Source organism: Macaca thibetana, chromosome 16 (genome assembly GCF_024542745.1).
Source record: "Macaca thibetana thibetana isolate TM-01 chromosome 16, ASM2454274v1, whole genome shotgun sequence".
In the NCBI taxonomy this organism is placed as follows: Eukaryota; Metazoa; Chordata; class Mammalia; order Primates; family Cercopithecidae; genus Macaca; species Macaca thibetana.
The window spans coordinates 14422430-14437633 of record NC_065593.1 but is presented as its reverse complement, the minus strand read 5'-3'; the positions used below and the strand labels follow the sequence as shown (position 1 = coordinate 14437633).

At 40.2% G+C, this 15204-nt stretch overlaps 2 protein-coding genes across 2 annotated transcripts in view; both read left to right on the top strand.

Annotated features, from left to right (window-relative positions):
• The window catches only part of RNASEK (ribonuclease K), a 303790-nt gene that overhangs the window by 239653 nt on the left and 48933 nt on the right, over positions 1–15204 (top strand). The window lies entirely within an intron of this gene.
• C16H17orf49 (chromosome 16 C17orf49 homolog) overlaps positions 10025–15204 on the top strand; it is a 57102-nt gene continuing 51922 nt past the window's right edge. Inside the window, exon 1 of the mRNA XM_050765516.1 lies at positions 10025–10034. The gene's annotated coding sequence lies outside the window, so the exon portion shown is untranslated. The remainder of the gene's footprint in view (positions 10035–15204) is intronic.

Here is a 15204-nt window from a genome sequence, read left to right as displayed (position 1 = left end):
CCGAAAAGAAGAAAAATAATATAAAAACTATACAAAATTCTACCACCTTGAGATGTTTCTTTTTTGTATACTTCCTTTTGTATAACCAGGGAGGAGGCCTACACTGCTTATTTCTCCTTATAAAGGAATTTCCCCTCGTATAACTCCTGTTGCTAATGCTGCCTTATTTTGTACCACATGGCCCCATTCCACGAGTCACGCAAATCACACTGATGATGAAAACCTACCTATATTAGTCAAGGTTTAGTCAAGAAAACAGACACCACCCTAGACTTTTCAAACCAAATAAAGAGGAACGTTAATAAGGAAATTGGTTACACAGGAAATGGAAAAGCTGAGAAGCCAAACACAGGATGGGGTGATGAGGCAACTGAGAGGTCGGCAGCAGCCAAAAGCAACTGCCACGCTGGAACTAAAGGGTCAACGGGAGAAGTCAGTTTCATCAGAGCACAGAAGCTGAGGCCAAACAAAAAGAGCCAGAACTAAGGAGAGGGTATTTCCCCCATGGGAGCTGGAACCACAGAGCGAGTGTTTGTTTGGGAGGAATTGGAGACACACAAGAAAAGCTGTCACAGAAAACAGAGAAATAGGGGGCGATATCATAGCCTTTCCTCTCCTCCCACCCTCCAGTCATCTGCTATCATCTTTCTGTGGTCAAACTTACCCAGAAGACTTCAGGCAAAGGAAATGATGGGAGGTGGAGTGGGATGGGAGTAAGCACAGGCAGCTGGCCAACAATTGTCTAAGAGTAGCCCCTGAATTGACTGGCCACACATCACCTATGGCATAGTCTTGCCAAAAATGTTTAAGCTGAATCTAATCATGAGGAAATAATCAGGCAAATCCATATGGAAAGACATTGTACAAAACAACCAGCCTAGACTCTCCAAAACGTCAACGTCCTAAAAGACAAAAGAGGACAGAGAACTTATCTAAATTAAAGAACATAAGGGAGGCTCATGCCTGTAATCCCAACACTTTGGGAGGCAGAGGCGGGAGGATCACTTGAGCCCAGGAGTTCGAGACCAGCCTGGGCAACATAGTGAGACCCCATCTCTACATACAAAAAAGAATCAAAAAATAAGGCGGGAGGATCACTTGAACCCAGGAGGTCAAGGCTGCAATGAGCCATGATCAAGCCACTGCATTTCTACCTGGGAAAGGGAGGGAGATCCTCCTGTCTTTCAGAAAAACAAAACATTATGGAGACATGGCAACTAATTTTGATGTGTGATCATAGATTAAATATTGGATCAAAAAAGAATGGCATATAAAGGGCATTATGGGGCAATTGTGGAAATATGAATATAGTTAGTACACTAGATAGTTGTATATACATGTTAAATTTCTTGAGTGTGGTAATTTGGTTGTGGTTATGTAAGAGAATGCCCCTGTTCTCAGCAGATACGTGCTAAAGTATTTAAAGGTAAAATGTCATGATGTCTTCAACTAACTCCATATATATATATATATATATATATATAAGCATGGAGAAAGAATGTGTGATCAAACAAATGTGGCCAATGTTAAAATTGGTGAATCTAAGTGAAGCATCAATAGGCATTCATGGTACTGTTCTTGCAACTATCCCAAAGGTTTTTTTTTTTTTTTTTTTTTTTTGAGACAGAGTCTCACTCTGTTGCCCAGGCTGGAGTGCAGTGGCACAATCTCGGCTCACTGCAACCTCCGCCCCCCGGGTTTAAGGGATTCTCCTGTCTCAGCCTCCTGAGTAGCTGGGATTACAGGCGCCTGCCACCACACCCAGCTAATTTTTATATTTTTAGTAGAGACGGGGTTTTACCATCTTGGCCAGGCTGGTTTGAACTCCTCACCTCGTGATCCACCCACTTCGGCCTCCCAAAGTGTTGGGATTACAGGCATGAGCCACTGTGCCCGGCCCCAAAGGCTTTTCAAAATAAAAACACAGGAAAAAAAAAATAGGATGGCCTTTGACCTCCGACCACTGACACAAGGTAAGGAGATGAATTCACCAAACTGTTCTTAGGAATTTAAACCTAAACACAGAAAAAGAATTTGCTACTTAGCAATAAAATTGGAGGTGACAGAAAAACATGTAGAGTTCAGCTATAGCAAACTAAAATTATGTACACACCAAAATTATGAGATGGAAAAAAAGATACGGCAAGTTGTTTACAGAAATAGCTGCCACAAATGCTCCTCATCTAGTAAGCACTTCTCCCATCATGAGGTGAAATCTATGTCTCCCTGCGTTCTAGACTGGCCTTGTGACTTACTTGGACCAACAGAATGCAGAGGTGACATGGTGCCAGTTCTTGACCACCAAGAGGCTTGACATCTTGCATTCTCCTTCTCTTGGAGCCCTGAGCCACTGTATAAAGAAGACTAACTGCCCAGGAAACAACAGATGCTGGAGAGGATGTGGAGAAATAGGAACACTCTTACACTGTTGGTGGGAGTGTAAATTAGTTAAATCATTGTGGAAGACAGTGTGGCGATTCCTTAAGGATCTAGAACCAGAAATACCATTTGACCCAGCAATTCCTTTACTGGGTATATACCCAAATGATTATACATCATTCTACTATAAAGACACATGCACACGTATGTTTATTGTGGCACTATTCACAATAGTAATGACTTGGAACCAACTCAAATGTCCATCAGTGATAGACTGGATAAAGAAAATGTGGCACATATACACCATGGAATACTATGCAGCCATAAAAAAGGATGAGTTCATGTCCTTTGCAGAGACACGAATGAGGCTGGAAACCATCATTCTCAGCAAACTAACACAGGAACAGAAAACCAAACACTGCATGTTCTCACTCATAAGCGGGAGCTGAACAATGAGAACACATGGACACAGGGAGAGGAACATCACACACCGGGGCCTGTTGGGGGGTGGGGGGCTAAGGGAGGGAGAGCATTAGGAGAAATACCTAATGTAGGTGATGGGTTGATGGGTGCAGCAAACCACCATGGCATGTGTATACCTATGTAACAAAACTGCATGTTCTGCACATGTACCCCACAACTTAAATAAAAGAAGAAGAGGAGGAGGAGGAAGAGGAAGAGGAGGAAGAGGAAGAAGAAGGAGGAGGAGGAAAAGAAGAAGAAGAAGAGGAAGGGGAAGGGGAAGCGGGGGAGGAGGAGGAGGAGGAGGAGACTGACTGCCTGCTGGAGAGACTGGTCTGGCCAGTCCTTTGCTGTTGCAGACACCTGTGCTGAGCCACACATGTGAGTGAAGCCACCCAGACCCTCCAGCCCCAGGCAGGGTGGCCCAGCCAACACCACATGGAGCAGAACCAAGCTGTTCCTGTCAATCCCTTCCCAAAGTTCAGCATTGTACGCCAACAAATAAGTAGTGGTTGTTCTTTTAAGACAATACATTTTGGGGAGATGCGTTATACAGACAATTCCCAACCCACAAGGGTTCAACTTGGTATTTTTCAACTTTAGGAAGGTGCAAAAGCGATACACGTTCAGCAGCAACTGTACCTCAAGTACCCATACAACCGTTCTGTTTCTCACTTTCAGCATCATATTCAATAAATTACATGAGATAGTCAACACTTTATTATAAAATGGGTTGTGCGTTAGATAATTTGGCCAACTGTAGGCTAATGTAAGTGCTCTGAGTACATTTAAGGTAGGCGAGGCTAGGCTACTTTAGCCTAGGTTAGGTGTATTACATGCATTTTTCACTTAACGATATTTTTGACTTACAATGGGTTTATCAGGACACAGCCCCATCATAAACACAGGAGCGTCTGTATAGCTAATGGGGAACAGAGCAGACAGACACACAGAGATGCCTGCAGGAAATGCTAAGTTTTACTATTCCAGTTCCTTCCTTGTGTAGGCTCAAAACAACTCCTACCCTTTCTGAGTCAAACTGAGCAAGTCTCCGTTGCTTACAGCGAAAAAAGAGCCAGAGAAAAAAATGCCTCTTCCTGGCTGCTCTGCCTATGGAGTAGCCATTCTTTTATTCCTTTACTTTCTTAATACACTTGCTTTCACTTGAAAATAATAAAATGTAGGGCGCGGCGCGGTGGCTCACGCCTGTCATCTCAGCACTTTGGGAAGCCAAAGCAGGCGGTTCACGAGGTCAAGAGCTGGAGACCATTCTGGCCAACATGGTGAAACCCCGTCTCTACTAAAAATACAAAAATTGGCTGGGCGTGGTGTTGCACATCTGTAGTCCCAGCTTTTCTGGAGGCTGAGGCAAGAGAATCGCTTGAACCCGGGAGGCGGAGGTTGCAGTGACCCGAAATTGTGCCACTGCACTCCAGCCTGGTGACAGAGCGAGGCTCCATCTCCAAAATAAACAAAATAGGCCGGGCGCGGTGGCCCACGCCTGTAATCCCAACACTTTGGGAGGTCGAGGCGGGCGGATCACGAGGTCAAGAGACGGAGACCATTCTGGCTAACATGGTGAAACTCCGTCTCTACTAAAAATACAAAAAGTAGCTGGGCCTGGTGGCGCGCGCCTGTAATCCTAGCTACTCAGGAGGCTGAGGCAGGAGAATTGCCTGAACCCTGGAGGCGGAGGTTGCAGTGAGCCAAGATCGCGCCACTGCTCTCCAGCCTAGGCAACAGAGCAAGACTCCGTCACAAAAAAATAGATTAAATAAATAAATAAATAGTCCCTTCTTATCCTTTCTCTTTGCAGGTATTTTTGTTATCCAAAGATTCTGAATAAATATCTCTTATTTCTACTTGTTTCATTGACTTCCCCTTTTATTGAGTAACAACACCTGATTTTTAAAATGGTTTGTTGTAAAATGCATCATACAAACAGAAGGATGGATAAAATTTTAAAAGTAATGGCAAATTAAAAGTAATGGCAAAAGCCACAATTACTTTTGCACCAACCTAATATTATAATAATAAGGTAAATAATCATCCACCCAGTTTAAGATATAAAACATAACCAGTCCTTTAGAAACCTCTGCTTATCCCTCCCCAACTGTGGTCTCTTCTCCACCCACAGTGATAACCACGATGATGACTTAATGTTAATCATTCTCCTATTTCCTTTACAGTTTTCCACCAATATATACATCCCTAAACAGCATGACTCAGTTTTGAAAAACTGAACAGCAAGCAGCAATCTAGAAGAATAAGGAAAGGGTGATGTTACCACTGTTTGAGGAAGGCTCAGGAGAAGATAAACTGAACAGCCTCTCGGTCATTGTCTGGCTTCAGCTTCCCTAAGCATTTATAAGAGCCTTTTATGGGAAAATCATTGAGTCAGATGGTGAGTAACACTGGGAGTCACTGGGCTCAGCACAGGTGAGACATACGGTAGCACTGGAGAATGGGCCGGGTTTTAGATGTTTGACCAGGATATAGTCAGAAGGAGATGGCTGTTCTGTATATTCTGCTCATCACGACTTCCCGTCCACTTCCCAGAAGAGGTCAAGGCAGAACATTTCTAGACAACATCCACAGCAGATCAAGTATCAGAGCATTGGAGGAATGAGCAGGAACTTTATCAGCATGTGGTCAAAATAAGGTAAGTACAGAGGAAAAATCTGGGCCAGACTCTGGGTATTGAGTCCTTGATTTAAAAGTTAGCGTGATGGCAGTGGGGACGGTGGTAATGGAAGCCCTCAGTGTGTCTCTCCTTGGAGTCCTGGTGTCCCGCTTCTTCAGGCTGGACGTGTTTCCTTCTGCACCTAGTTCATAACTGTCATTCTGGACTCTCCCGTCACCCTTACCCTAGAGTCCCTTCACCACTCTCCTGTGTTAGATTCCGTTGTGCCCCATGTGTTCCTTCTTGGCTTGTCCTCTCATTCAAGAAGCACAGCCTCCAGTAGCCCCTTAAGAAAGAATGCATGTGAAGTAAATCTTGCATATCTGAAAATGCCCTTATTTTACACTCATATTTGGTTGATAATTTAGCTGGGTACAGAATTCTAGGCTGGGAATAGTTTTTCTTAAGAATTTTGAAAAGCACTGCTCTGGTGTCTCTTGCCTCTACCATTGTTTATTGAAGCCGGCAAAACCAAAGCTGATTCCCGATCCTTTATATTTGATCTTCATATGTACCCTCTCCCTTGCTCTCTAAGCTTTTACAATCTCTTGGACTCTGTGTTCTGAAATTCCATGATAATGTGTCTCGACAGATCTTTTTTCATCCATTTCTCTGGGCACTTGAAGAACTCTTTCAATCTGGAAACTCAAGTCCTTCATGAGTTTTGAGTAAACTTTTCTGTATGGTTTTATTGATGACTGCCTCTCCTACATGTTCTTTTTCTCTCTTGAACACATATTATTCAGATATTGAACACGCCAGTCTTAATCTCTAATCTTCTTTATCTTTGCTTTCCTATTTTTCATCTCTGTGTCTTCTTGGGCGATTTCCTCAAGTTTATCTTCCAACTCTTCTGTTACATTTTTCAGGTCCACTCTTTGCTTTAATTTTTAAGGGCCCTTTTTTCTTCTCTTAAAATGTATCGACTGGGCGCAGTGGCTCAAGCCTGTAATCCCAGCACTTTGGGAGGCCGAGACGGGCGGATCACGAGGTCAGGACATCAAGACCATCCTGGCTAACACGGTGAAACCCCGTCTCTACTAAAAAATACAAAAAACTAGCTGGGTGTGGTGGCGGGTGCCTGTAGTCCCAGCTACTCGGGAGGCTGAGGCAGGAGAATGGCCTGAACCCGGGAGGCGGAGCTTGCAGTGAGCTGAGATCCGGCCACTGCACTCCAGCCTAGGTGACAGAGCGAGACTCCATCTCAAAAAAAAAAAAAAAAAAAAAAAAAAGTATCATGATCTTATTCTGCTCTTATAACACGGGTATAATCTATTCTGTACCTTTCCAAGTATATGAATAGTAGACTTTTAAAGTTTTTATATCCTTGTTTATTCTATGGGGTTGTTTTGTTTTTCTTTACTTTTGTTTTGGGCTTTATAGTCAAGGTCTGAAGCAGCATCTGATTCTTCTTTGAAGAACTGCTACCTCCCATATTCTCAATCCATGTGAGTGAATTGCATCATTTGCTAATTCTTTCAACTTAAATAAGAAACTTGTGATCCCCCTACACTTCAGCTCTGAAAAACTCTCCTACTCTGTTTCAGGGGAGGTAAATTCAGATTTTAGTTCTGGCCTCTCTCCCATTGCAATAGCTTTGAATAAAGACTTCCTTGCCTACTTGATTTTATCCTGTGCAATTTTTGCGTTGACATCTCTATGCAAAAAAAAGAAAGAAAGAAACTTGCTTTAGTTTGGATGTTTGTCCCCTTCAAATCCCATGTTGAAAGTTGATACCTAATGTTGAAGGTGGGGCCCAATGGGAGGTATTCGGGTTATGGGGGTGGGTCCCTCATCAGCAAATTAGTGTCTTCCCTCAAGGGTAAGTTCTTCTTCTATTCATTACCAGGAGAACTGATTGTTAAAAAGAGCCTGGCATTGCCTCCACACCTTGCTTCCTCTCTCGCCATGTGATCTCCGCACATGCTGGCTTCCCTTCACCTTCCACCATTAGTAGAAGCAGCCTGAGGCTCTCACCTGATGCAGATGCCAGTGCCATGCTTCTTGTAAAGCCTACAGAACCATGAGCTAAATCGGCCTCTTTTCTTTAGAAATTACCCAGCCTCAGGTATGCCTTTATAGCAACACTAAATGGACTAAGCCAATAATTAACCTGCCTGACCTTCAGTTTCTTCATCCATACAATGAGGGTGGATATGGCATCTGTTTCAGTAGGATTGCCAAGAGAATTTAGTGAAATAATACAGAGGACACAGATTATGTGTTCTTTTCTGGCTTAGGAAGGTTAAATTGCTTAAAGTTACACATCAAATCCTGGGACTTAGACTCATAATCTGACACATAGTCAATACCAATCAATTTCAGCTATCATTATTATGACATAGTTCAAATGGGACTCACACCTCCTCTCAGTTAAAGAGAGGAGTACATGAGCCAGACCTGGCCAATGAGATTCAGCCCTAGGATTTTTGCTAGAATGATTTGAAAGGAAATTCTCTTGTCCTGTTAGATTATTAAATTGGTAAAGCATAATCCCAGAGCTGCCGGTAGCTCTCTTTAACTATGCTTTTAGAGAGTCTATCTGAAAGTAAAGCCAAACCAAGAGATGGAAACAGATTACTGAGGATGAGGCTGGATGCAGTCTTACCTGAAGACATTTTGACACTGGACTTACCAGTATTATGAATCAATATCTTCCTTTTCTTTCTCTTAAGCCATTTTTAGTTGAGTTTTCATTACTTGCAATAGAAAGAATCCCTTGTAATACAAAAAAAACACTGTTTTGAAACTATGTATTTCACTGACTATAACATTATCATATATTCATGTTATTAAAACTATTCTTCAACATTATTTTGTGTCTGGTATTTTATTTTATGAAGTCCATATTATTGGACAGATACATTGTTATTAATTTTCAATATTATAAATAACACTGAAATGAATATCCTCATAGCCAAATTTTTGTGAATATCATGATTGCTTCCTGAAAATAAATTCCTAGAGGTGGAACTTCTGGGTTAAAAGTTGCATGAAATATTAAGAGTTTTGTTATATATAGTAAAACTGACCCCTTGAAAGGTGATACCAATTTTTGGTTTCACACCAGAAACATATAAGAATGCCTATTTTCTCCATCCATTGCCTATAGTTGGTAGTATTTCTCTTAAAATCTCCACCAAGTTAGTAACCTATGCACAAAAATGGTACCTCACTTTACTTCATATTTATTTATTGAGTTATCTACCGTGCATAGATTTTTCATTAATTTGTGCTAGATTCAATTTGTTACTATTTTATTTAGGAATCCTGCATCTATATTCTGAAATTGGTTCTTCTGGTACTCTAAGTGCTCAGGCTTTTTTCTGGTTTTATACAATAAATTTTAAACATAGAGGTTTGAAGATGGAAAACCTGGGTTCGAGTCTGAATTCCACAATACGATGCGGAACCTTGGGCGATTAAATTTTCCTAACCCTGAAGAAGAGTAACGCAGTGGAAAGTGAGCCATTAAACCCCCGCAGAACCTGGAAAGGCTCAGCCCTGGGAGGTTCAGGGTGGAAAGGTGAGCCCCAGAGCCAAAATCAAGGGGGTGCTTAACAGCGTGTCACAGAGGATCAACCGCCAAATCCCCTCCTACCCCACACATGCAGGTGAAAAAACTGTTGTGTATTCTGACTGTGGTCGTGGTTACATGAATCTATACATGTGTTAAAATGTGTAGAACTGTATACCAAAAAGCTAATTTTACTATATGATAATTTTTAAAAATTTTTAAAGAGGCATAAAAAAAAAGAATACCAAAGGAAGGCTAGGGAGGTGTTAGATTTTAATAGAGACAAGAGACATGTCAATCAAATACAATACGTGACCCTGGATTTGAACCTGGATTCAAGGTACCTGATTTTATTTATTTATTTATTTATTTATTTATTTATTTATTTACTGATATAGAGTTGCTCTGTCACCCAGGATGGAGTGCAATGGTGCACTCTCTGTACACTGCAACCTCTGCCTCCCAGGTTCAAGCAATTCTCCTGCCTCAGCCTCCCGAGTATCTGGGACTACAGGTGCACGCCACCACGTCTGGCTAATTTTTGTATTTTTAGTAGAGATGGGGTTTCACCATGCTGATCAGGCTGGATGCGAACTCCTGGCTCTCAAGTGATCTGCCCGCCTGAGCCTCCCAAAGGGCTGGGATCACAGGCGTGAGCCATCACACTTGGCCCAAAGTAACTAATTTTAAAAAGACATTTTTAAACACTAGTGAAAATATAAATGCATACTATTAAATGATATCATGGTATTATATATTATGATATGATAAATGATATGGTAGTTATGTATGAAGGCTATGTATTTTTAAAGTCCTTATCAATTAAAGACACATACTAAAATATTCAAAGGTGAAATGACATGATGTCTGGGATTTGCTTAAAAATACTCCAGAATATATATATATAGTAAATACATGGAGTATAACAGAATAAGAGTGAGATTTTTTTCTCTTTATTCACTGCTGTGTCTTCAGTTTCTACAAGTTTGGGGGTATGTGGTAGACACTTAACAAATATTAGTTGAATGAATTAGTTGAATGAATTCATCTTATTGCCTGTCTCACAAACTGTGACTGTACATACCTTTACTGATATCTCTATCTCTTAGCTCAACTATCACTCCTGACTTCTCCCATGTACAGTACTGCAAATGCTCATTGATGAATCCATGTCTAAAATCCTGCTCAGATAAAAGGAAAAGCCTTCGCTGGTAAAGTTCAATAAGCAGAGTCATCACAAGTTTTCCATTTTCTTTCATAGTTTTCACTGTACATATGAGCCCATGATAATCTGGCCCCTGATCAACTTTGCAATTACACACTCCCACTGTCCCCTTCCGTGAAACCTACATCCAAGTCCCACAAAAAACTTACTGTCCGTCACAAGCACCTTGATATATTAAATTTCTGTGCCTTTGTACCTGGAGTTCCCTCTGCTTAGGATGCTCTTTTCTCTTTATACATCTAGTAGTGAGTTCTGTTCATTCTTCAAAATTCAGTCCAGGAGTGAAATCAGTAACAGGGCAGAACAGGATGTTCCAGCTCTCATCCCCCCATAGAAACCCAGTTAAGGCAGGCAGTGACAGATAAGAATCATTATGTGGGAGGCCTGGAGTCTGGCTGAGGTTCCAGCACCCCACTGGAGCAAATCAACCCAAGAGTGGAAGCATCGAAAAGGGTAAGAAGTGCAGTTCCACTTTAACTGCATCAGCTCTCCGCCAAGGAGGCACAGCTTGTGCTGAGAGAAGCTCCTTTGGCCTTCAATCGCTCCACAGGGGAAGGTAAAAGTATAGTGAACACCTGGCTAACCTAGACTTGAAGAACATTGCCCAGGAGGCTCACTTCTGTCTCCCTGCCCAGAATGCAGATGATCAGCATGACTGATCATCTAGGAACAGGGAGAAGGGAATGGAGTGCACAGCAATCAGCATATGGTTTCAACAACCAACCACAGATTCTGCCAACTAGCTCACAGACTCCAGCAGGAGACCTGCCCACAAATCCCACCAGATGACTCACCTGAGTATCCTCCACCCAATGAGTCTACACAACCTGCATGCCCCACCCCACCATGTATGGGGTCCAACACACCACTGTGCATGACCCACATTAACTGCTGCTGAGAGAACATGAACATTAACAACAGGCATGGATCTTAGCAGCTGGCTCAACTATGCTGGACTTGTGGGAAAACATCAGGAAAACTAATATACATATCGTAGAAATCCCAAAAGGACCAGAGAAAGAGAAATGGAAGGAAAGCTTATTTTAAAATATAATGACAGAAAACTTTCCAAATCTGTAAAGAAAAAAAAAAAAAAAACCAGATCCATTAAGCCCAAAGAACTCCATATACATTGAGAATAAAGAGGTCTTCACCAAGATGCATTATAATCAAATAGTCAAAAATCAAAGACAAAGAGATAACTTTTTTCCTTTTGTTTTATTTATTTTTTATCTCCTCAAATTCCTTTTACCGGAGAATTTTTAAAGCAGCAAAAGAAAAACAACTCAACACATACAAAGAAATCTCCGTAAGACTATTAGTGGGTGGGTTTCTCACCAAAAACCCTGCAGACCAAGATAGAGTGGAATGATATACTCAAAGTGTTGAAAGAAAAAAAACTGCCAACCAAAAACATACCCAGCAAAGCCATCCTTCAAAAAGGAAAGAAAGACAAAGACCTTCCCAGACAAACCAAAACTGAGGAAGTTCATCACCCCAGACTTGCCTTACAAGAAATATGAAAGGGAGACCTTCAAGTTCAAATGAAAGGAACATGTATCAGCAACATGAAAACATATACTCACTGATAAAGGTAAGTATAGTCAAACTCACAATTCTCTAATACCATGATGATGGTATATAGTTGGATACACAATATAAAAAGCCGTAAATTGTGATATAAATAATAAAAATGTGAGGGGAGAAGTAAAAGTGTATAGTCTTTGTATGTAATAAAAATTAAGTTGTTATCAGTTTAAAATAGACTATTATAACTATAAGATGTTTTATGTAAGCCTCATGGTAATCACAAAATAAAAAATCCTCTAGTAGATACGCAAAAGATAAAAAAAAAAAAAAAAGAATCAAAGCATACCACCACAAACAATAATAATAAAGCCACAAAGGAAGACAACAAGAGAGGAAGAAAGAAACTACAATTAACAAAATAGCAATAGTAAGTCCTTACCTATCAATTATTACTTTAATGTATATAGACTAAATTCTCTCATCAAGAGGCATAGAGTGGATAAATGGAATTTATTTATTTATTTATCTATTTATTTTTTTTGAGATGGAGTCTCGCTCTCTCACCCAGGCTAGAGTGCAGTGACCTGATCTTGGCTCACTGCAACCTCTGCCTCCGGGGTTCATGCCATTCTCCCGCCTCAGCCTCCTGAGTAGCTGGGATTACATGCACCCACCACCATGTCCAGCTAATTTTTGTATTTTTAGTAGAGATGGGGTTTCACCATCTTGGCCAGGCTGGTCTTGAACTCCTGACCTTATGATCCACCTGCCTCGGCCTCCCAAAGTGCTGGGATTACAGGTGCGAGCCACCGCACCTGGCCGATAAATGGATTTTCAAAAATAAGACCCAACTATATGCTGTCTACAAGAGACTCACTTTTGATCTAAGGACACAAATAGCCCAAAAGTGAATGGATGAAAAACATATCCCATAAAAATGATAACCAAAAGAGAGCAAAGGTGGCTATACTTACATGAGACAAAATAGACTTCAAGTCAAAAACTGTCATAAGAGACAAAGAAGGTCATTATATATACTAACAAAAGGGTCAATTCATCAGGAAGACATAAAACAGCAATACATAGTAGAAGAAATCAATACCCCCACTCAACAATGGATGGATCATCCAGACAGAAAATAAATAAGGAAACAGTGGAATTAAACACTAGATACCAAATAGATCCAATGAACATATATGTGACATTCTATCCAACAGAAGCAAAATACACATTCTTCTTAAGTCCACATGGAACATTCTCCAGGATAGATCACATGTTAAATAACAAAATAAGTCTTAACGAATTTACGAAGATTGAAATCATATGAAATACCTTTTCCAATCACAATGAAATGAAACTAGAAATAATAGGAGGAAAATTGGAAAACTCACAAATATGCAGAAATTAAGCAACACACTCCTGAAAAACCAATGGGTCAAAGAAGAAATTTAAAGAAAAGACAAAAATATCTTGTGACAAACAAAACCAAAAAAAAAAAAAAAAACACCAAAATGGGATGTATGGGATGCAACAAAAGCAGTTATTGCAGGGAAGTTCACAGCAACAAGTGATTACATTAATAAAAGAAAAGATCTCACATAAACAACCTAAAGTTACACCCCAAAGAAATATAAAAATAAGAGCAAAGCCCAAAGTTAGCAAAAGGAATAATAAAATTTAGAGCAGAAATAAATTGAGACTAGAAAAACAATAAAAAGAAATCAATGAAACAAAGAGTTGGGTTTTTGAAAAACACAAAATTGACAAACCTTTAACTAAACTAAGAAAGAGATGAGATGTAAATAAAATTATAACTGAAGGATGAGTCATTCCAACTGATATGATGAAAATACAAAGGATCATAAGAGGTTACTGTGACCAATTATACACCAACAAATTGGGTAGCATGAAAAAATGGATAAATTCAGCCGGGCGTGGTGGCTTACGCCTGTAATCCCAGCACTTTGGGAGGCCAAGGTGGGCAGATCACGAGGTCAGGAGATCAAGACCATCCTGGCTAACACGGTAAAACTCCGTCTCTACTAAAAATACAAAAACAAAAATTAGCCAGGCACGGTGGCAGGTGCCTGTAGTCCCAGCTACTCGGGAGGCTGAGGCGGGAGAATGGCGTGAACCCAGGAGGCGTAGCTTGCGGTGAGCTGAGATTGCACCACTGCACTCCAGCCTGGGTGACAGAGCAAGACTTCATCTCAAAAAAAAAAAAAAAGAGGATAAATTCTCAGAACTTACAACCTACAAAAACTAAGTCAGGAGAAATACAAAATCTAAACAGAGTACTAACAAAGACTAGATGGCTTCACTGGTGAATTCTACAAACCTTTAAAGAAGAATTAATGCCAATCCTTCTCAATTTTTTCCAAAAATTAAAGAGGAGGGAACACTTCTAAACTCTTTCTACAAGACCAGCATTACCCTGATCCCAAAGCCAGATAAGAACACTACAAGAAAAGAAAAATACAAGACAATATCCCTGATAAACACAAATGCAAAAATCCTCAATAAAATACTAGCAAACAAAATTCAACAACACATTAAAAGAATAATACACTATGATCAAGTTAGATTTATTCCTGGAATGTGAAAATGGTTCAAAATACACAAATCAATAAATGTGATTCATTACATTAACAGAATGAAGGGTAAAAATGATCATCTTAATAGATGCAGAAAAGTATCTGACAAAACTTAAAATCTTTTCATGATAAAATCTCTCAACAAATTAGGTACTGAACAATGTAACACAACATAATAAGGCCATACATGACAAGCCCACAGCTAGCACCATACTCAACAGTGAAAGTCAAAAGTTTGCCTCTAAGACCGGGAACAAGACAAGGATATCCATTCTTACCACTTCTATTCAACATAGTACTAGAAGTCCTAGCCAGAGCAATTAGGCAAGAAAAAGAACGAAATGGCATCCAAATAGAAAAGGAAGAAGTTAAATGGTCTCATTTGCTAACATGATCTTATATGTAGAAAACCCTAAAGATTCCACCAAAGAAACTGCTAAAACTAATAAATGAATTCAGTAAAGTTGCAGGATACAAAAATCAACCTACAAATATCAGTAGCATTTCTATACCCTGACAATGAACTATCCAAAAGAGAAATTAAGGTAACAATCCCATCTGCAATAATATCAAGAAGAATCAAATACTTAGGAATAAATTTAAATAAGGAGGTGAAAGACGTGTACACTGAAAACTATAAAACATTAATGAAATACATTGGAAAGTCACAAATAATTGGAAAGATATCTGCAGGACAGTTTTTGGGGGGAGGGAGTCTTGCACTGACTTAGTTCTTCCCCGTTTATTGCTTGTAGTTCCTAAGAATAACTATAAAATGTGCTGGGAATTTGCCATCGTGAGATAAGGAGTTGGC